The 22,015-nt window shown below is 49.6% G+C and overlaps 1 non-coding gene across 1 annotated transcript; it reads right to left on the bottom strand.

Moving 5' to 3' along the window:
- Positions 1-470: 470 nt before the first annotated feature.
- LOC130601574 (small nucleolar RNA SNORA14) lies at positions 471-609 on the bottom strand. Its single transcript, XR_008972705.1, has one exon. It is a non-coding gene; the product is annotated as a small nucleolar RNA SNORA14 (small nucleolar RNA).
- Between the last annotated feature and the right edge of the window lie 21,406 nt (positions 610-22,015).

Here is a 22,015-nt window from a genome sequence, read left to right as displayed (position 1 = left end):
AGGAGCAGCCCTATTCTTGCTGCTTTTCACTTTGAGGACCACCTCCAGGGCAACCAAGGAAGCTCCTGCAATGCATGGAGAGCTTGAGCAGAGCACCGGTAAGTGTTTTCCAGCTCCTTCAGGAAGAATCTTAGAATAGCTTTCTGGAAGGAATATTAAAGTTCATCTGGTTTCACCCCCCTGTCGCAGGCAGGAACACCTTCCCCTCAAGCAGGTTGCTCCAAGCCCCCTCCAAGGAGGCAGGGTATATCCTGAAGGGGCAGTGAGACAGAGGAAGAAAGCACAACTGTGCCTTCAGTGCCTGTCTCAAACCATAGAATCATGGAGCAGTTTGGGTTGGAAGAGACCTTCGAAGCCATCTGGTCCAACTGTGTATCTCAGGGTTTGTTCAAGTACCTTGGATGAATTAGAGTACTTGAGTGCTCAGGCTTACAGGTGTATTTAAAACCTTCACTAATTATTAAACATTTAGACGAGTGCTGAAGATGTGAAGTAATGAAGAGCCACGGGAGGGGAGCTCAATGTTTTGGATTAATCAACGGTTCTCTCTGGCATTCACTCTTACCCTGGAAGCTGATAACAGACCTGCCAGGAGGGCTCAGGATGAAGCAGACCTCATGGCTGCTGCTGGCTCTTGCCTTACCACAGCAACAGCCCTGGTGTAAGAGGTGGTGTTGGTTTACCTGGTCATCTGCCAATAGCGAACATCACCACCACCACCACGGGGTTGTCTCTGGGGACACTGGCTTTTCTGACTGCTGAGCCCCCAGGGACAGCACTGCCCACACAGAGAATCATGGAATCATTTAGGTTGGAACAGACCTTTAAGATCAAGTCCAACCATTCCCCAGCACTGCCAAGGCCACCGCTAACCCATGGCACTAAGTGCCTTGTCTCCACAGTGTGTGAACACTTGCAGGGATGGTGACTGCAGCCCTGCCCTGGGCAGCCTGTTCCAATGCCTGAGCACCCTCTGGGGCAGGAATTGTTCCTCAGCTCCATCTAAACCTGCCCTGGTGCAGCTTGAGGCCGTTTCCTCTTGTCCCATCCCTTGCTCCTTGGGAGCAGAGCCCAAACCCCTCCTGGTTCCATCCTCCTGTCAGGCACTTGTAGGGAGCGATTAGGTCCCCCCTGAGCCTTCTCTTTTCCAGACTGACCCCCCACAGGTCCCTCAGCCATTCCTCATCACACTTGTGCTTCAAACCCTGAGCCAGTTAACAAACAGAAGTGACTTCCTAAGGGAAGCAGCCCATTGCCCAGAATACATCCTTCCGGACTATGCCTGTGATCTCCATTTGCCTGATGGTTTTTTTCTTGCTGTCAATGTAGCTCTGCAGCATGATTGCTGGGAATACAGCACTGGGTGGCCATGATGGGTGAGAGGAACTTCTGGGCTTGCTTTACCACCCAGTTTCAGGGTTCTCTGCAGCTTTCTGATGATACCTGCAGGCACAGCTGTAGCTGGCAATGGAAATTGTTGGAAGAGCAGGAAATGCCACCTTGCTGTATAGAAACAGCCTGTAGAGGAGAGTCCAAATCCTCCAGGATAAACTTGCTCCATCCTTCAAAGGATGCAACCTCAAGCTGTACCTGGGGACTGAACCCTGGAAGCATATTGCGGCCAAAACCAGTCCTGTGGGTACCTGTGGTCCAGCTTGTGGGGATCCTGCCTGTGCTCATCACAGCCCCTGCAAATGAGAACATCACATGCCAGTGCTTTCACAAGGAGGCAAAAATCATTCCCTGGCACAAACCCTTAACTAGGAAGCATTTCTCTTGCACTTGTGCTCATTCCAGGTTAAATATGATTGACCTCCTCCCGGTTTTTGGAGGTATAAGAGGGCTGCTTCCAGTATTTAGGCTGTGCTTTGGTGGGATGGGGAAAGACCCAGATCTGTTCTGTTGCTGCCTGTGGGGGTTCTTAAGTGTCAGCTGCTGAGGGATGTAAATGCTGAATACATCAGGTTATTCAGAATTTGGCTTATCCTCTTTTGATCTCATATTTGTGTCTTTTTTCAGGGCTCTGGATCTGTTTATGCACCCCACCCCCTTCACTTCTCTTTTACTTTCTCCTTATAACTCTAATCATCCCTTTTAGCTTCTAAAGATAGGATAATGTTGTGATAAGGAAAAAAAAGTAATTTTGCAATGTGACCTAAAAATGGGCATGTTTGGAGTCAGTCAGTTCTTGGAATGCAGCTTCAGAATTAGGCACAACTTCCAAAACTCCAAATCTGGACTTTTCTTGCTCTGTGCAGAGGGCTAGGTAACCCTTGAGACGGTGCCTGCTCCTCCCCTGCCATGAATGCTTGGCGCTGAGGCATTGTCTGGAGTCCAGGATCAAATAGGAAGGGTGGGGTGGAAGTCTAACATGCTTATGTTGGCTTTGATGGCTTTAAGAAGTGTCATGGCAACAGTGCTAGCTGGATAATTAATATTGCACACAGGATTATAGTGCAGGAATAGAAGACAGTGCTTTAAATGTATAAAATTGCCCTTCTGAATGAGCCTGCTTTCCCAGATGGGTGGGGACAGCTTTATTTTGGGATCAGCAGAGCCATGGGAAAGGTCAGAGGACCTATATCCAGTGCCTTAGCTGACCCTATTTCTAGCACAAGGTTTGGCTTGTGGACACAGCCATCAAGCCTGTTGGAAAGGAGCAGGGCAGTGCTATGTGCAGCGGGTCCTGAGATCCCAGCCAGCAGCAAAGACAGTGGGAAGCCAAAGCAAACAAGCTCTCTGAGATGCATCCTGCAAACCAGGAGCTGCAGGTGAGGGGACATGTGCAGGTGATGGAAGCAAGCCTGGTGTGGTTTTGCCTTGCTCACAGGCTGACCGTAGATCCCTAGGAGTAGAGGGAAGCTCTGGTGGGTGGCAGGATGAGGAGCCCCTCCAACAACTGCTCATTGCCTCAGTGGTCTATGTGGGAGTCCTGCTCCATTCTTGCAGACCAAATCCATGAGCAGGGACAGGTTCAGCCCCCATCCTCTCCTGGCACAAGGCAGTTCTTCCAGCAGGGAGAAGTGGGTGGCATAAAAGAGCCGAAACGAAACCAACCCTGGGCCATGGTGTCTGTGCAGGCACCTTGTTCTGCTCCAACAGCCTCTCAGTTTGCCTTTATGTTTTACTATTGCTTGTCCTTGCTTCTGGACAGCCCATCCCGACCTCTGGATGTTTCCTCCAGATGAAGGTATTTGGTTACTCTGGACAAAGCAGCCATTTCAATTCTCTTCCAAACCAAGCAGAGAGCAGGAGCAAGGATGAGGAAAGAGTTGAGTTTCCTCTCTGGGGCCCAGCCAGAGCCTTTAACCAAAGACAGAACAAAATGCCCGTGGTGAAGTGTGAGAAAACAGAGGGAGCCGCTCTGCTGTTCATTAAGGCAGTGTAGGTGTTGGCTTATATAGGAAAGTCAACCTACTATTGCTATGGGGAGCTGTTAACTTGAATAGCAGTGGTCTGTTACAAGTGAAGTGGTACTATTCGGGCCTGAAAGGAGGAATGTTAGCTATTGTAATTGCAACTGCAGTAATGAGGAGCTTGGGAGTGGGGCTGATAAGCAGCTAGATAATAGACTAATGAGCAGGATGGCTATAGTCTGTCAAAGGAGTAGCTAAGGTATCTGTAGGACCCCTATGGTATTGTACCAGAAGGAAGTGTGGACGAGGAAACAGCCAAATATAGCTTCTAAAAGATGTATAGGATGAACTGAGTACTTAATGCTGATAATAATTGGAGCTTGAGGGTGTGCTTAGTGTATGAATAAAGTAATTAACCAATTAAAAATGCACAAGAGACACATGATAGAAAATGATAACCAACAGGAAAATGATTGATGCCCTGTACAGGGAGCTGGAACATTCAATGTGTGTTATTAGGAGAGATGCCTGGGCTCTTCAGATACAGGCATGTGTAGACCCACTGGGTGCTCTTTGATCACTGGTCTACAGTGTTGTACTTGCCAACTGCTGTGCTGCCTGTGTGATAAATTGCCTGGAATTAATTCAAGCCCCTTGTTTGCAAGAAGAAGGCTCTGGGAAATGTGTGGAATCCATATTGGCTGGCTTTGAAATGACCAAGCATGTGGCAGGGCCCTGGGAGGCATCTGCTCTCCAGGGAGAGGGGATGCGAGAAAGGAGGAATGGCCAACACACTGTGGCACATGTAGAAGTCCCCACAGGAGCTGGGAGGGATTAATCTGGTGAAGCATGATTGAGTTATCCTTTGCTAGTTTATTTTTTTTAAGACCCCAGAAAATGTCAGTAGAAGAGATGAAGATTTCATTGACTTTCAATGCCTTATTTTAAAGCAACAGTGAATTCATGTGCCTCTGGATGAGCACTGTGACAAAGTTCTTGTTGTACAGTCATGATGCTCTTCTCGAGATCCAACACACCAAGAACACAGCTGCTGTGGTGTGGGGATAAATCAGGGCTTATCCTGTGGGCTATAGGACCCTTTGCTTGTTGCAAAACTGGGGAAATGTTAGGAAAAGAAGGCAAGTTGTTGTGGGAAGGGAAAAATTGAAGTGGCTTGATGGCACCCTGGAGAGCCACATATTATTCTTGCCTCTGCTACAGAGCTCCCATCTGATGGCTGGCGAGTCCTGTACACCAGATATTTCACTGTTGATTTCTAATGTGTTCCTCATTTCCTGGTATCTGGCTGGAGACCCTGCTACTTGAATTGCTTAAGGCTGAGCAGTTGCACTACAACCGAAGTCAGTGCGATTCTTGCTCTGAACATGCAAGTCATCCTTGTAATAACTTTGCTGGGGAAAAAAAAGGAAGGAGGAAAAAAAAAAAAGGAAAAGCAATAACCAGGGAAAACCCAAACAGCAAAACAAAGCAGGGACCAGGTGTCTCAGACTGGGTGCCTAAAACTAATGGATCTATTTAATCTTCATAAACCCCTTCACCGTACAGGATCTTGTGCAAATGAATTCCTGACTGTCTGTGAAGCACTTGGATGCCAGAATGATGAGTTTCATAGGAAAGCAGATGAGGACATTAATATTTCTGTTTGTTGCAGGACTAGGACAGTGGACAGGAAAAAGGTAGTCAGCTGCATACTGAAAAATGAGGAGAAAACAAAATAGGAGGCAGGTGCTCACTCATGTGCAGGCAGCCTCACTGCTGTTTACGTATGGGTTTTGCTCCGCGCATACTTACGGTGTTTATTTGCCTTGATGGCCAGCACACAGTTCCTAGTTGGTCCTGTGCTGCATCTCTGCCACAGAGCTGGTAGACTAGGGACAAACCTCATAATCCTGCGAGGTATCAGTTGGAGCAGAGGTGGGATCACGGGGGTAGGATAACAAAGGAACACCAGCTGATGGATGCTTGGCCAGTCTTGATGCACCAAGATGCAAGCAAAAAGCTCCTGTTTGTTTTGCAGAAGCTGTGAGTTTTGAGGTGACTCAACAGAGGACAAAGGGGCTGTGAGCACTTGAGAAACCCATGAAACCGCTTTCCAGCCCTGGGTGAAAGTGCCAGGGGAAAAAAGAAACTTGAGCTCTAATGATTTCAGCTTGCCAGTATGGAGCGTTGCAAGTCTTCGGCATCTCACCTGGTCTGCTGCAATCCAGGCAGTGATTGCCCTTCCCAGACAGGCAGGAAATGCTGCCAGGGCTTCTCTGCCTGGAGAAGCAGAAGCTCCTGACACAGGGACTGAGCAGATGACTGCCATGTCACCTCTGCCGCTGCCGAAGCGCAGTGGCTGACGAACCACCAGGCACTTTGCACAGACAGTGTCTCCAGGGGTGTAGGATCAAAGCACATGTGCTGCATCTCTTCAGTAAATGCCAGCAGTCCAAGTAATTCTGCTTCCTTTTCTCACATCCCATACGCTGTTTTAAATGTCTTGCTATATACAACAAGTGTATGTTGTGCTGCAGTGATATATTGATGTTTCCTTTCCACCAGGTCTTTTGTAGACCTAATCAATGGTAAAGTGCAATATCTGTTTCTCCTTGAATGTGAGCACGCTGTGAGCTGCTGGAGCTGAGCAGCAGACCTAGTGTCCCAGGAGGGCAACAGTTAGCATGCAAATGGAGCGAGCCTTCCCGCAATGCCCCACCAACCTGCCTGGAGAGCAAGGAATAGCCAAGCTGTGATTCCCTCCATGTCTGCATCCGCAGGGGAATCAGAGAAATAATCAGTCTTCTTTTTTTTTTTTTCTTGCCCTTTTTATTCTGCTGCTTTGCCCTACCCGTCATTTTACTGTATCTCCTTTCATCTTTCTTTTTCTCTTTACCTCCTTTCACCATGGAGATGGGCAAATTATTGACTCAAGGCTGTTTATCTGAATGTTTCAACTCCCTGAGTCTTCTCACAATATGACTTGAAGTATTGCATCATATTCATGGGTTTGTTTCTAATGGCTTATTAATCAGTTTCCCTCTGCACAGTGGAGCCTGTAGGGTGACCTCAGACCATGTAGAACAGCGGAGACTCAGTTAAAGGACACTCTACCTTGGGGTATGACATACCAGCTAAAGACCAGGATTCTTCTTGCCTGCATGATTAAATGCTGTAAGTACATCTGCCACTACTGAAAACATACTTCCTTACTCCGTCAGTGAATGAGTTTGGTCCTTTGAATAAATGAGCCTAAGCTCTGGACTTGAAATCCACAGCTTATGAGCATGCTGCAGATATTAGTCACATTGTTTAATGCAATACTGGAAAGCTCTTGGATGCTACAGCGACAAGCACAGTGTGAGCACTTGTACAAACTAGAACAAAAAAGCTTCATCCTGCAAGCAGTCATGAGCAGGCTTAATGTAATTCTGTTTCTAGCAGAGAGGAAGTCTGCCCGACCCACTCATTTTCTCTGCCTCTCTATTGAATGAGTTTGATATCTGTGTTATTGAAGAGAAGTCAAGCCAAAGAGAAGAGGTTTGCATTTATGCCCTGATTCAGAAAATCGCTTGAGAACGTACTTAACTACTTAAACCCATAGTTAGAGTTGAGCAATTGCACAAGTGCTTTGTTTTACAGGGATTGAAGCCCAGATCCAAGGAAAAACAAATCTTAGGTACCTGAAGTGGTACTGGGAGAAAGCTGGCACACCCAATACAGCATAAGGTATTTCTTAAAATCCTATTGAAGTTGCACCCACCAGGAAGATACCCACTTCAGTTGATGTTAAAATGGGCCTTTTTTTTTCTTCCCTAACAAAGCCTAAAAGCTCCTTATCCCTGCTGGGGGGCATCCCAGCAGCAGAGCATCCTTTGGGTCCCCTTCAGAGCCCACTCAGGGCATCAGCAGCCCCACACAATGTTCCCTTGATGGCAAGGGATGCAGGTAGGTGTCATGTCTGGAGGAGAGTGGGGTGTGCTTCCAGGGGAGATGGGATCCTCCTTGGCATGCCTGCTGGTGAGTGCAGGGCAAGGGCAGAGGGACAATGCTCTGGGGCATCCACTGCCGTTACAGGCTATGGCTTCATAATGAGTCATGTTGTATGATTCTATGAGATAATACAATTGCACTGTTAATGTTAAGAATAGCCATAAATGTTCTTGCAAAGGATAATGAGATCTGAAAGACTTGGCAGGGTTTTGTGTGCATCCTGGGGAGGGGTACTCCACTGCTCACACTGTCTCCCTGCAGAGGCTTCCCCTGACTTGGGGTCAGCTACCGTGTGGCAAAATAAGCACGTTAGCTGCATCCTCATGCTCACAGACAGCTGTTTACGTAGCTGAAACTGAGCCTTTCCACTTGAACCAACCCATATCCATACTCCATTTCCATTTTCTGTCCCTCGTCAGCTTCACTGAGGTGGCTCAACCCAAAGATGAGGCACAGAAGGGACCCTTACCAGGGTGCACCTGGGTTTGCATGTCCTGAGGCATCTCCTGATACGGTATTGCCGTGGAGCACCCAACACTCCCGCTCTTCATGAGCGGGTACCAAATCCTGAGCATCTCCCGCTGCAGCAACATCCCACCCATACACAGGCAGGGTCCAAGCAGTTGCCACAGGGGCCAGCTCAGTGAGGAGGAACAGCTTCAAAATCTCCTTTGTGAAAAATGTCAATATTTACATTCCTGAAGTTGAGTTGTTCTTTATCTGACTTTCTCCCAGAAGCGCCCGTTACATGGGTTTGAATAGACAGGGACCTAAGAGCAGCACAACCAGCAACTGACGGAATTAATAAAAGAGAGGCTGGGACTTAAGAAAATAAGATGATATTAACAAGATAATTATCTCATCAAATTAGTCCAGAGGGAGCCAAGCCAAGCTCCACTCAGTAGCCTGGAAGGAAAGGAACTGGCAGGGGAAGCTATTCGTATAACAACAATAGAAACACTCTGCCCTTCTCTAGGAAAGGGCTTGGAGCAGCAGACACCACTGTGATAAGCACTTTATAAATGCAGATAGAGGGAACCTTTTGTCTGAGGAGCTCAGAGCACTTTCCAGTGAAGAACAGCAGCTCTGCAGCCTGCTGTGGGAGGGTGAGGCAAGGGCAGGGACCTCAGCTCCCCAGGGCAGCGGCAGCACAAGGGCTTCACCAGCCTGCAGAGCAGCCCATCCACCCTCACCCATTTTCCCTATGCTATTGTCTCTCTCTCCTCCTTCCTTGCATGTGGTTTTGGTTTTCCTCTGCTCTTCCAAGGCCCACAAAATTAGTTTCCATCTTGTGCCCATCTGGATTTAACCTGAATTTAGCCTCTCATTGATCTCATCTCTTTTGTTTTCTCATCTTCCCCTTCTAACAAAACTAAATGACTTGGTAGGAAACCTGCGCTAACATAACCCCTCTGGTCACAGCGCAGCTGAGCTTTCTATGGGCAGTTCAGGGGGAAGCTCTCCCAGTAAATACAGCAGTGAGAGTGTGTCCTGCTCCGTGTGCCCTGAGCTCCTCTGCCTCCCTGGCAGCAATGCTAGTCAGCCTGGAAGGCAAGGGGGGAGATCTCAGGAGAGAGTTCAGAGGGCTTTCTATTCCTGCATCCAAGCATTTCTCAGTATTGAACCCTGAATCCAGGGGGAAAACCCTGCACAGAGCATCCTCCTCTCCCTGTCAAACAAGCTCATAAAGGATGTGTTTCCCTGTGCTTTCTCAGGCTTTCAAAATGAAGGCATGTGTGTATAATTACACTGCTGTGCTGTATTTCAGGCATTTTAAGTAACGATTCTCATTCTTTGGTGCTGTTTATGTGGTAACAGTTTCCCTCTAAACACAAAGCACCTTAAGGCTTTTGGTGTAGTCCGTTTTGTAACCTACCTCAAAGCAACTGACTTTGTCTGCTCCCCTAGATGGCAACTTAAGACAAGTATTTATCCATCAGAGTGGCGTGTCTCAGGGAACGCTGGTTGGGCAGAAAGGCGTAGGAGCTGGAGCAGATGATGGACAGGATTTTGATGAATGCAGTACGATGCTGTTGCAAACCAGACAAATGCCAGTTTGGGCCACGCTGTGGGTGAGCTTCTGCAAGGATTTCTCATTGCTTCCGTCTCAAATGGGAAGGTTAAATCTCTGCCCGTTTTGCTTTGCTAGAAATGTCATGGAGCCACAAACCTGATTAGTCCCTTTGATGCGCCTAAACAGGGACTGGGAAATGCTTTGAGATCCAGACCTGGGCTGTGCTCCTGCTCTGCATCTTCAAGAGGTGCCCAGGCACCCCCAACTTGGCTCCTGCAGACGATGGGAGGTCTTTGGACTGGGGCCTGGGATGTCCCACATGGGAGGCAGAGAGCAGGGTCCTGTACCGTGCCCTATCAAGGTTTTTAGCTGCATCTCTTCTGGCAAAACCTCCTCTTGCTCTACCCACCATTTCCTTCATCTCCTGCTCATCCTTGTCCTGCTGTTGCTTCCTTGAGCTGATGAGCATCCCATGGGGGAGTGCATGGGTGAGTTGTGGGGCTTCACCTTTGGAGTAGATACTCTGAAAGACCTTCCAGGGTATCTTTGGAGTAGATACCCTGAGAGGGCTGAACTGGTACATCCAGTTTTTCTAGGTTGATCCTGGACTTGCAGAGCAGCAGCCTTGAGGAAGCAAGCTGTGTTTAGATGCTTAAAATGGAGGTTTGTGTAGGAAAGCTGGTGACCAGAGGGATCTGCATACCCACTGAGCAGCAAGAGAGAGCGAAAGATGCTGGGCAGCCACCTCCACGGGGATGCATGGGCATTGTGGGGATGGTGCTATGGTGCTGCCCTGGCAGATGTTGTACAGATGCAGAAAGGCAGTCCCAGCTAAAGATCATAGAATCATAGAATGGTTTGGGTTGGAAAGGACCTTAGGTCTAGTTTGAACTGCTTGTCATGGGCAGATCTCACTCCCCAGTGGCCCAGCACTTGCCATGCTGGCTTGGAGAGTCCACCTTGGTGCAGGGGACTTGGTGGCTGTGCCACAGGCTGCTGCGACTGCAGCTGCTGGTGCTGGATGGCTGCTCCTTCTCTGTTTGCCCTGGCTGAGCACGTCATAGCATCCTTTGGTAAATAAATGCATGTCATGGAACAAGTGAATGGGTAAACCAGTGAATGAGGACTTTTGGCTTCTTCTGGCTGTGGAGAAAGCCGCACGCTCCCTGTGCGCCAGGCTGCTGAGGTCTGCCAAGTGCAAAGCCATCTGAAAACGACTCAGTGAGCTAGAAAATGCCTGGTCTGTTGTGTGAAATTCCTCTGCACCAGCCCTGTCACTCCTCCTCAGCTTTACGCCCAGCTCTGTCTTTGATGGGCATTCCTTGTACTAATTAAAGGTGACAGGGGGCAGGGAAAACAATAGGGTGGGTCTTTTGGAGTCGCACCCCAGCCACCTCTCTGGTCTTGGCTGTCCTTTTGCTCCGTCTTCCTGGCGAGCTGCCACCGAGATCACAGAAGGGGCAAGAGGCAAAATGTTTGGTGCCACTTCCAATTAGTAAATTATTTCATCTTCTGGTTCCCAGCTCTAAATCTGCTATGGCGGCTGTAAGATGCCTCCCGTGGCTGATGAGATGGATGCACAGGATATTCTTTTAATTTGAAGGAGGGGAAAAAACATCCTGTTTTTAACCCAAAGCATCCTCAGATGTGTTCCTTGTGTGATCTCTAGCCCCCAGCTCTGCCGGAGCACAGGCAGCAGAGAGCACTGGGAAACCTGCCTGCCAAGGCACGGTTTGTGTGTTAGTGTTACAGTGTGAGTAATGATCCCCTGCAACAATCACTGCCCGCTGGCTCCCCATGGAGAAATCCAACCTGACGTGGGGATCCAGCCTCCCTGAGAGCTGGGCTGTGGGAGATGTGGCCTGGCGCTCTCCTAAGGGAACAGCAACCTGTCACGGTGCATGGGTTGTGCACATCCTGATGGGACAAGGGGCTCAGCCCCATAGCACTATCAGCTTGTATTTCCTTGGGCCCCTGGGCAGCACCGATCCCAGTCCTCAGAAGAGAGCAGGAGCAAATTGCAAAGGGTTTTAGCAACCAGAGGCTTTGATATGCATGTGTGTGGGCTGAGATGTGAGGGGGATGTTGTGTGGCTGGGCAGGGAGCAGAGCTGGACCCAGCTTTGGAGCTGCAGCATGCGTATATTAAAGGATATATGCATCCTTTCCCACACCTGCCTGCATGCAGCACCGATTTCACTCTCCTGCTATTGCAGACACTACTCTGTCACCTCGACCCTGCAAAGGCCTTGAGCTGGGCCCCACTCCCTCTCAAAATGCTCATTTCTAGACCACCAGTGCTCAAGCACTGAGCACCATGCGCAGGTCCAGGAGTGCCAAGTGCCTGCCTTGGTGCGAGCCTCAACTTGCCAGAGCCCTGAGAGCAAATGGCCGAGGAAGAGCTCTGGAGGGAAGGATTGAGGCTATTGCTTGTTTCATTAAGTCAGTTGCTGAAGGTCTTGGGGCACACCCCAGGGGCATGCCAGAGATGCAGCACCTTGGAGAGGTTGCTGAGATCTTGCCACAGGCCCGGAGCCAGGAATGCTCACAGGGGTGGTGCAGAGGAACCAGGTTCTCTGGAGCAGAGACAAGACTGCTCAGAACCTTAAACACATTTAAATGAGTGGCAAAGTTAAAGGAATGCAGATAAGAGATAAGAACCCACATATGACAGTAACACAATCTTCATAACTGCAGTAGACGAGCAGGAAAAATAGCCGTATTCAAACATTCAGAATATGATCTTGCAAACCAAGAAGTAATTAGTCTGTCAGGAGATAACTTGCTTTCCTTGCCTCAGTTTAGACACTCGGTTGCAAAGGAAGTTTGGGTCACCTGCAAATGGCATGTCTATGCAAAATGAGGGTTGGTGCATTATGAATGCCATTGTGCTGATGAGACTGTTTTCTCTTCAATTACTAACATAAGATTGGCTTAATTTGCATGAGGCAAAGTGATATTATTAGCACAAACTATTTAACACTAAAGAAGGCAAACATACATCTATTGATAGCTGAGACAAACTGGCTTCCTTAACATGGTCTAATTTTGCACTGCTGGGTCTTGTCACCACCAGTGTTTGCTGGTCAGCTTCTTCCCTATTAACAGGACTAGAGCCAAGAAAGCTCTGTATTTCCTTTCAGTCTGTATTTCCTGAGCTTCCAGCTGTGTTGATCAAAGATATTTCTTAGCATTGTTTCCTGCTATCTAAGACACCACTCCCTAAACAAGTTAGGGTTAGAGCACTATCCTATCTATACCTCCATCTCCCATTAGGAAGCCTGCTTGTAGGAACGCAAGAATAGCTGCACTGAATATGTACAAGCGTGCATCCTGCCTCTTGGCTTTGACACAGGCTGGTCCCGGAAAGTGCTGAGGAAGGGTTTGTCAAGAGGGTAAGCCAACAGTTATGGCTTCCCTGATTATACCCTCCAGCAGCAACAAGCAAACTTCTGTTTAAAGGCTTCCAGCGCCAGAGATTGCATCTGTTTCTTTGTTTTCAATTCCCTGTTGGATCTGTGTGCTGCTAATCTACGTAAGCACGTTCTGAGCTCACCTGTACGGGACCACAGAGTCCTGAAATCCCCAGTGCTACATGGCAGTGGTACTCTGGGGCTGTGGAGAAGGTTTTTGCATGCGCTAGTCCTGCTGCTCCATCATTTCATTTGATGTCCCTGGTTCTTCCTCAACGCTTAACAGGTAAAACCCATTCCCAAGTCATCTTCCACCTCACTTTTAGACAGATCTCATTTGCTCAGCTTCTCCCCTGCAAAAGCCATTTCATGTCCCTGATCGCTGCCATCTTTCCGCTCTGTGCTGCTTCTGCTGCTGACAAGTCTTTGGAGATCAGAGTACCAAGACTGCAAGGACTGCTTGGGATGTGAGTGCTGCAGGGACTAACAGTGGGACAGAGGAATGCTTTTTTAATCACCCAGACCCAGGAATACAACCTTGACTTGACCTCTGCTGCCTCCTAACCTGTTGAAAAGAGCTTGCTCCACTGTTCTTTTGAGGCCAAACAACAAAGAGCACAAGGACCTGCTGTTAGTCATTTCTTCTTGTGGATCCAAGCCTGAGGAGTGGTTTGGGAGGTCCTGTACCCAACCCTATTGCCCATCCTGTGGGGAACACACGGCAGTGAGATGAAAAGGATCACAGTATATAAGGAGGCAAAGCAGAATCCTGCCAGTGCACAGTCATTGTGCTCCACTGTCTCCTAATGTTTGACTTTGAAATGCTAATGTTCTTTTAAAGTAGGTAATTTTCATGTAACTTCTATCTACAGGACTCAAAGAAGGTGTTTATTACGATCCTGCCTGTCCTGGAGCACAGGTAATAAATTACAGAGCCTTTCCCTGACCAAAACCCAGCCTGGCTCCTCCTTGCTGCCTTCTCTCCTCCTCGCCCTTTGGGCTGCCGTCCTGGCACGCAGCAGGGCTGGCACCAGGTCCTCTCTGCCAGGCGCCACAGAGCACTGCCCCGACGTGTTGGGGCACCGGTGAGAGATGGAGAGGAGGAGCAGAACCAGCCAGAAGATGGGCTTGGGGAGCAGCGGGAGCTCCTGCGCACCAAGAGCCACGCCATGAGCCCTGGGAGCTGTGGTGCTGAGGTGGTTTCTTTTCGCTTCATCGCAAAAGCAGGATTTGCATGCTGTGTGGCTTGGGAAACCTGGCACTGCAGCCTATCGACTGGTGTGAGCTCCTTGGTTTACCTATAACAGTTACTGCTGTTGTGGGGATGCTTCAGCACGCAAAACCCATCCATCCACATGTGAAGCACGCAGCATCGACAGGAGCATCCCCAGGGTGGCTTGCACAAGCCCAGGCACTATTTCTCATCGTTGTCCTGAAAGGCAGCTCCCCACGAGAGGCACGCACCAGCCTCATCTGAATATTGTTTTTCCTGCGGGTGGTGGGCACGCCAGGAATGTGTCAGAGCCAGGCCTTTGAGCGGGACGGGTAATGTTTGTCCATAAGCATGTGGAGTCAATCTGTCTAGGAGCTGCTCAGCAGGGCACTTAGTCACCCAGAGAGCGCTTGGGGGAAGGAGCTTTGGTAGCTCGGGTGGAGTGCAGCTCTGTCGGGCTGCGGAGGCACAGGTGAGGCTTGGGCCATGCAAAGAGCCAGCCACAGGCCCCCCAGCAGCATGGGGAGCAAAAACAGAGGGAAAATGAGGTGTGTAAAGCTGGGGTCCTGCAAGCATCCTGCTTTGAAGGGTCGCTCTCAAGCCAGGAGAGGAGTGATGCAAGCTGGGCTGTGCTAGCAGCCCAGCCACAGTCTCCACATTGGGCACCAGGGCTTGGGGAAGGAGGATGCTGCTGTGCTTTGGGTTGGAGCCGAGGTTTGCACGCACAGTCCAGCCATGCATGGTGAGTCCCACAGCATTCCCACCCCATGCAGGGCTCCGAGGAGCATCGCTGGGGAGAAGCACAGGGATGAAGGAGCTGAGGCCCCCCTGCCCTCCTTGGAGCAGAGCCGATCCCCTGCCCTGCATCACCAGCGGTGTGAGGAGAGCTTTCTAGATGACTTGGCATGCTGTCCCGCTAATAATGGAAAGCAGGGCTGCCTGGATGCTGTGTTCTGGTGTGAATTATGCGCACAAAATACAATTTGCTTTGCTAATGTTTTTTTGCCATTTTGGTGCTGGAGAACTTTTCAGAAATCATTACCACGCGCTCGGCTCTTGATATTTTTCTCTCTCTTCTCAGGCAATTTGTCAGAAGGGATTTTTTGACAATTTCACTGAACCATGCTGGAGAGCAGGTTAACCCCTCAAGAGCTTAGCGCATTTCCTTCTTCTTTCCATTGGCTCAGATCGGTTTGTTCCTGCTGCCTTTGTTAGGGGCAGTGTGAGGAGCTGGATGGAGAGGTGGATGGTTGGGTAGCTATCTGTTCATGGGGCTTCACATTCAAAATCCTCTTTGACATTTCCAGCACATCCAAATTCTCAGTCTTTCAGATAATGAGGGTCTCTCCATTGCTCAGGGACACATAAACAACAGGATGATGGCAGTAATACTGTTAGGGGTGTCTCCAAAAGCACTGAACCATTGAGCACCCCTGAGCTAGGTAGGCTCTGCCAATGGTTCCTAGGTAGGGGCCAGGCTCCTGAGCACCAGTTGTGCCCCAGCTGTTTGTGGAGTTTGGCCATGGGCTACATGGAGGAACAGAGCTTCCCAGTTCTCATCCCCCAAAACTCTAAGGACCATGCATGTGTCTCTTTCCAAGAGATTTTTAGAAGACGTGGGAATGCCAAGGTGGAAATGGACATTCAGACAGCGGACATGGAAAAGATTTTTGGGCTATGCCATTACTCTGCTTTTTTCTAACAGCCTTTTATCCCTGTGGACCATTTTCTGGATGGCTCCTGTTGTGGGGAAGCAGACTTGAAAACCTCTCTCAGCCTCTGTCATAGAATCCCAGAATCCCAGATTGTTTTGTGTTGGAAGAGACCTCAAAGCTCACCCAGTTCCAACCCCTGCCACGGGCAGGGACACCTTCCACTAGAGCAGCTTGCTCCAAGCCTTGTGTCCAACCTGGCCTTGAACACTGCCAGGGATGGGGCAGCCACAGCTTCTCTGGGCACCCTGTCCTACAGCCTCAATCACATTCGGGAGCTTCAGTATTACATGCAGGCTGCTCCCCTTGGGAGCACAGGGGCCACTCCATGATGTTGAAGGGTCTGGTGGGGATGGAGGTGGCCAGTGAAGGAAAGGGCTGCTGCAAGTCTTATGGAGCATAGTGTGCCCATCTGTGGGATGTTGTACCTGCTCTTTAGAGATCCAAGGGCAGAGCAGCTGGGAATGCCGGTACCCTGCGTGCCACAGGTGATTCTCCATCATGGAGGGAATTGGGGTTCTTGCCTGTGTTACTTTGCCTGATAATTAAGTAGCTGTCATAGCAAAATCTCCTGTCTCCCATTGCAGAGCTGGTGCTGAGGCTCCTGCAGCCATGCCACTGTTGTTTTAGAAGAGCTTGGGCTGTGCCCCCACATCCTCTTTACTGAGAGCATGCTGCAGGAAAACATGTTAGAAATCTTCCCTGGGTCCTGTGTATGCAGAAGCCATGTTCAAACATGAATTCCCTTCGAGCACACATGGACTTCTACACCCTGCCAAGTGTATTTGCATCCATACTACCGTTGTCAGATTTTGAAAGCCAAGCAGCCAGGCTTGGACGGGGTTTGAATGACAAGAGAACATCACTGGGAGGATGAGCATCCTGGAGCAGGCAGTGAACTTCAATGAGGACACAATCCAGCCTCAGAGCTGCTACATCTCTGATGGTGCTTGTTCAGGTGGGGGTACACCTCACCTGAGCAGGGCTATCAGTCACTGTGTGCTGGCCAGAGGATGGGATGGCAGATTCCCTCCTGCTGCCTGAAATTCCCCTATCATGCTAGCTGGCTTTGGCATTGCTTTTCCTCCCTAAGGCTGTGGCAGAGCCTCTGCAGAAAGAGCTGCCATGCCCTGCCCACTGCTCCTGTGCCAGTCCATGCAGGGCTGCTCTAAGTTGAGAGCAATCTTTTGTTATTACTCATTATTTGGATGATTTCTGTCACCTAGGAAGCTTATTTTCAAATAAGAAGCGAATGAGGTTGGTTTGGGTATTGATTGCTGAAGTCTTCCTGTTGAGCGATGTTTATCACCTCCAGTGGGTGCTGCCAGGCGTAAGGTCTATTAATTGTTTCAATGATTTCTGCACTGTTGGGAGCTGGACTGAGATGTGCTGGGGTGCGTGTTCAACCACTGGGTCTGCTGCAAGGTGAAACACTGGTGTTTGTCCTTGCAGGTCCTTGAAAACCCTGTGTCCTGCATGGCTCCTCATGTGTAATTGCTAATGGATCCACCTGGGCCACCACCTCCATGGTAGGTTAATTGTCTGGATTTCTGCTGAGCTGAATTCGCTCCACTTACCTGAAGATGCAACGCATTTTACAGTATCCTTTCCCTGTTACCTATTATTGTATCAAGTGTCCTTCTCATTTGTGTACTCCATAATCTCAACATTGTTGAGATTTAGCCCTTGAAAGCCCCTCTGGTACCTCAGGAGCTGTGCAAAGCCAGGCAAATCTAAGGATGTGCCTGCTGGACTGCAGTGTGATGGCGAGGTACCCGATATAACGGCAGATAAGACTGCCATCACTAGAGCAGCATCTGCAGCTCCCTCAGCTAACCTCTATCTCACACTACCATCTCACCGGTTTCCCATTTCAAACTAGGCAGTTAGCCTGGCTGTGGTCACAACTACGTTGATGAAAAGCAGGCCACGACACAAGAATTGCAGCCTGTAACCTTACCAGAGCTGTTTCTCTGATGCTGCTAAGGACATGAAGCTGGGCAGTTAAATAAGCTGGGAAGCCTATCACTTTGCGAAAGCATCTAAATATCTGTAATGTCACTTTGTGAGAGCATCACTTTCTGAACTGAACTAAATCTCTGTGATGTCAGCCCTTGGAGGACAAATTCTGTGTTTCTTCTTTTACAGACTCGTTTCTTAGAGATGGTTGATGCTTATTTGCCATCATTTGCTGTGGCCTGTTGAATCCATCACCCTCATGTGTGATCCCTCTGATGAAATGCCAACAGCGTTGTGTAGTTCAGGAACCCCAATGGGCTGAGGTGGCCCAAATGGCCTTTGGGAGGTCAGTGACTTGCCTTCTCCCATGGACATTTTGCACCCAGCAAGGTGAGCATCAATTAGAGCACCCAGTTTGTTGAAAGTTCTACCCAAATCAATCGATTCAAAGATTTCAAACACGCAGTTAAAGGCCAACTGTCTCTTCAAATCCTAAGTGAAATAAGCTGGATTGAATCCTTGGTAAATCACCAAAGGCTAAAGGATCTTATGAAGCTGGTCAGCACTAAATATCCTGTGCAGCTCATAAAGCAAAAAAATATTGATTTTTTGGGTGTTTTGTTGTTTTTTTTTTTGTTTGTTTGTTGTTTTGTTTTTTTTTTTAACTTGGAAAGGCAAAATAATTTTAAATGTGCTAAACCTTTAAATTAAACTGAAAAAAAATCCAAGATCCCTCTCTGCTGTTTCTGGAGCCAGAGCACTGCAGTTGTCTGCAGCCCATAGCTAAACCCCCAGGAAAGAGGTTTGCTGTCAATACTTATTGCAGGTATCCCTTTGCCACTTTTGCCCTGGAGGACACAAAGCACAGCAACATACTGCAGGCTGCCTTCAAACTCCAAGCAATCTTCTGACCCATTTTCACATCCTTTTGGGTCAGTCCATCCCTCGGTTCTGCCACCACAACACAAGTGTCGTGGGTGGGAGAAGGACACGAAGATGCCGCTTTCTTCCTGCAGAACGCAGATCTCGTTTTCACACTACAAAGACGTACTTGTGGTTGCAGCCTCAGCCTGCAGAACAGCTCCCACAGCCTACCGCAGAGCTAGAATCATGCTCACGTTCCTAGAAACTAGACTGCATAGATTCGTTAGCATCTACGGGTGGGACAGAGGGTTGAGACCCTTTGTCTCTTATATTACAAGCTCTTTAGCTGATGCTAATGATGGTGCCTCTGCCTCCTTCTGCTCCTGCCTCCTTGGATTCCTCCTTGTTCCATCCAGGCTGTCTTCTCAGCCCCCTCCTTTTAAGCATGTGTCCATCTCCTGTGTCACTGAACTTTGACCACCAACTCTGTGTGGTTCAGCACTGCTCCTCCTTTAAATCTGCTGCTCCTCAGTGCCCGGCTGTCCAGCCTGCTGCAGCTACGTAGCCCCAGGTCTTCATTAGTTTGGCTGTCACTGGAGCAAGCACCCGAAAGAGGAGCACTTTGTGTCCACCCATCCATCTCCCTCTCAGCAGCCCCTTGCTTTTCACCTGATGGCAGCTCCCCCAGGTATCTCAGTGTCAGCCCACTGCCCTCTGCCAGGCAGCTCCCTCTGACCCTCTGCACACACGCTGCTGAGCTGCACAGTCAGGCGTTTGTCACTGAACATCTTGATTACTGCCTGTGCTGTGATCCTGAGGGATGCTCCTAGCCAGGTCCCACTCTGCTTGGTTTCTGTCGCATGCTTCACGACCTGCACATGGAGAGAGAAACACATCAGCAAGCAGGGGGATGGTCCCATGGACTCAGAGCAGAGGTTCCTCTGGCCAAGAGGCAGCCAGGAGTTGGTGATTAAGTGAGAATAGGAGAAATTGAGTTGACCCCATCTCATCTCAGCTGTCCCAGGTTTCCCACACTGAAGGCTATAGCAGAGAACCGTGTTTGAGAGCTGTGGGCAGAGCTGCTCTCTGAATGATTTCGATGACAATGAGCTCCTCAGTGCATCACAGGAGAAGGCACTTCCTTTTGTTTGTCTTCCGTGAGTTGTGGGGTAATCTCATTTTGTTTGTACATAAAGAGAAGTCGTGAATAATCACTCAGTAATCACCTTCCCTCTGCTAGTCATGGCTTTACAAAACTCTAATCACATCCCTCTTCGCTCATCTCTGTTCAAGGCCAGAGCTCTTATTATTTAGTCTCTTTACAATAAAATATCCATTCTTCCAGCTGGAGATGATTCCCCCCTTGTTCCCTCACTCCTTGATGCTGCCCCCACAGCAACTGCATCTTCAACATGCACCAACCACCCTGGAGATGCTGTAGGTCCAGCTGGGCTCTGCTCTGGGGTGAACCCCTCAGTTCCTGTGTTGGGAGAGCTGGAAAGAGCCCAAGGTGTTTGTGGTCCAGCTCCACAAAGCACTGTTCCTAACAGAGGAGGAGAACCAGCATCCATCCAGAGAGGGCTGTGGGTCCTAGTCTCAGCCCCACACATAGTGGTGGGGAAAGCTGGGGGCAGCTGCCTGTGCTTAGGCAGGAGAGGGGAGCTGTGTGCCCTGGGGCTGTGACCAGAGCATTGAGACAGAAAGGACAATGGCTTGGAAACACGCCTTAAGTGGTTAACAAAGGAGCTTTTGCTCCACTGAAAGGGAGCAGTGTCTTCCCCTGGGGGAATTCTCTTTCCCTCTTCTGTGGGGCAGATGTTTGCCCTGGTGACATTCCCCTGTGGAGGGATGACACTGGAGCCTGCAGACAGCCCAAGCCTCCACAAGGGAAGAAGTCTGCATGAAGAGTACAGTGGGGATTGCAGCTTTCACACCAAGGAAGGCTTGCTGGGAATATTCATAGTGGCTCCTGTTGTATTGCCTGGGGTTTGCAAAGCAACCTCATGGGCATCAGAGGGGGCACAGGACATACAGTATTGTGTGCTTATGGGAGAGAAAGGTGCATGTGCTGGGGAGGTGCTGTTGTAATGTGGAGATCCATGGGGCGGGGGGGGAAATGCTCCTGTTCCCATGTGGGAGCAGAAATGTCTCATGTCGCCTGTTTGTGTGCAGGGGAGGGTTCACCAGGCCAGAGCAAGGCCGTGTCTGGGGACCTGGGAAGGACTGAGTGGGTCGGAAGCATTGGGGCAGCAGTGAGGGGGGAGGAAGGGTTGGTAGTGCTGGGGGTGAAGGGATATGTGAGCGGGCATGGGGGTGAGAGTGATGCCCAGGCCATGGCTGGTGGGGTCAAACCTGAACAGGAGCACACTGCATCCCACAGGCACTGCTGCAAGAGGGGAGGGCTCAGCCAAAAAAGGAGCACTCCAGTGTTAAGGTTTGGGGATGCACAGCTTTAAAGGGGACCTGGCCAGCAGACCTGAGGTGTGTGATGTTCGCATGGCCCCTGTGCAACCATCACCTGTAGCCAGAGGAGTGCCTTGGCAGAAGGGCTCAGTGCTGTTGATGGGAGTTTCTGGCAATGGCCAGGTTCCCCAGGCTGCAGTTTTGAGGAGCCTGGGACATCCAGGAAGATGGGCTGAGCCTGGATTATTTATCTGCCTTCACATCACAGCAGTGGCTGGAGGCTATCGATGCACAATCAATAGTACATTGCAAAACCCTGAGCCAGCCGTGGGGAATTGTTAGTACTTCTCCTCGTGTGGGATAACAGCTGTGTCTAGGGTGGGGTTTGGTTTGGACTCTCTTTTCTCTTATTTCAATGTAATTGATTTCCTTTGTTAGCTCGGCCAGTAACTGTTAATGGGATGACCAGAGTTGGGTAAGAGAAGGAAAATGCTAGGGCTTGTTTGAACATTGTGTCCTCAGCACGCTCTCATGGTGAAAAGGCAGAACTATAAAGGTCAGACAGCCCCTGGGTCCATCTGCCTTGTGTGGAGCCTCTTCCCACTGCCAGGCTCCACAGGGCACTGTCACCTGCACTGTCCCAGGTGCGCCACTGTCACCACTACGGGCTGAGACATTGTCTTCAGCAGAGATGGGAACAGTCCCTTCTCCTCACCAAGCATTAAATCAGAATAAGGGCTGGAGCCAGCACAGGGGGTTGAAGCCAGGACTGATGTGTTTGTGGCAGCTGTAGCTGGTACCAGAGGGGACTGGATGCCACCCCACCAACCATATCCTGGGAGCAGAGACATCGTGCTGGGCTGGACAGCAGGGATTTGGGATGCTCTTTTCTCCGAACACCCCCCAGGCGGACAGACTGCTCCACACAATGACAAAGGCTGGCCACATCAGGTTGAGCAATAGATGTAAATGCTCCCTGCTTTCCCTGTCTCCCAGCTAAGGCCGGTATTTTAACCCACAATCCCGCTCAGCACAGCGAGCTGTGCACGGTGACTGCAAACCTCTGAACAAATATTCCCCCCTGGTCCT

The sequence above is a fragment of the Pezoporus wallicus genome, unplaced genomic scaffold (assembly GCF_028554395.1).
Source record: "Pezoporus wallicus isolate ANWC-B61680 ecotype Strahan unplaced genomic scaffold, APGP_CSIRO_Pwel_v1 contig_11153, whole genome shotgun sequence".
Classification (NCBI taxonomy): domain Eukaryota; kingdom Metazoa; phylum Chordata; class Aves; order Psittaciformes; family Psittacidae; genus Pezoporus; species Pezoporus wallicus.
Note: the sequence above shows the minus strand (reverse complement) of the source record. Positions and strands in the feature narration are given on the sequence as shown.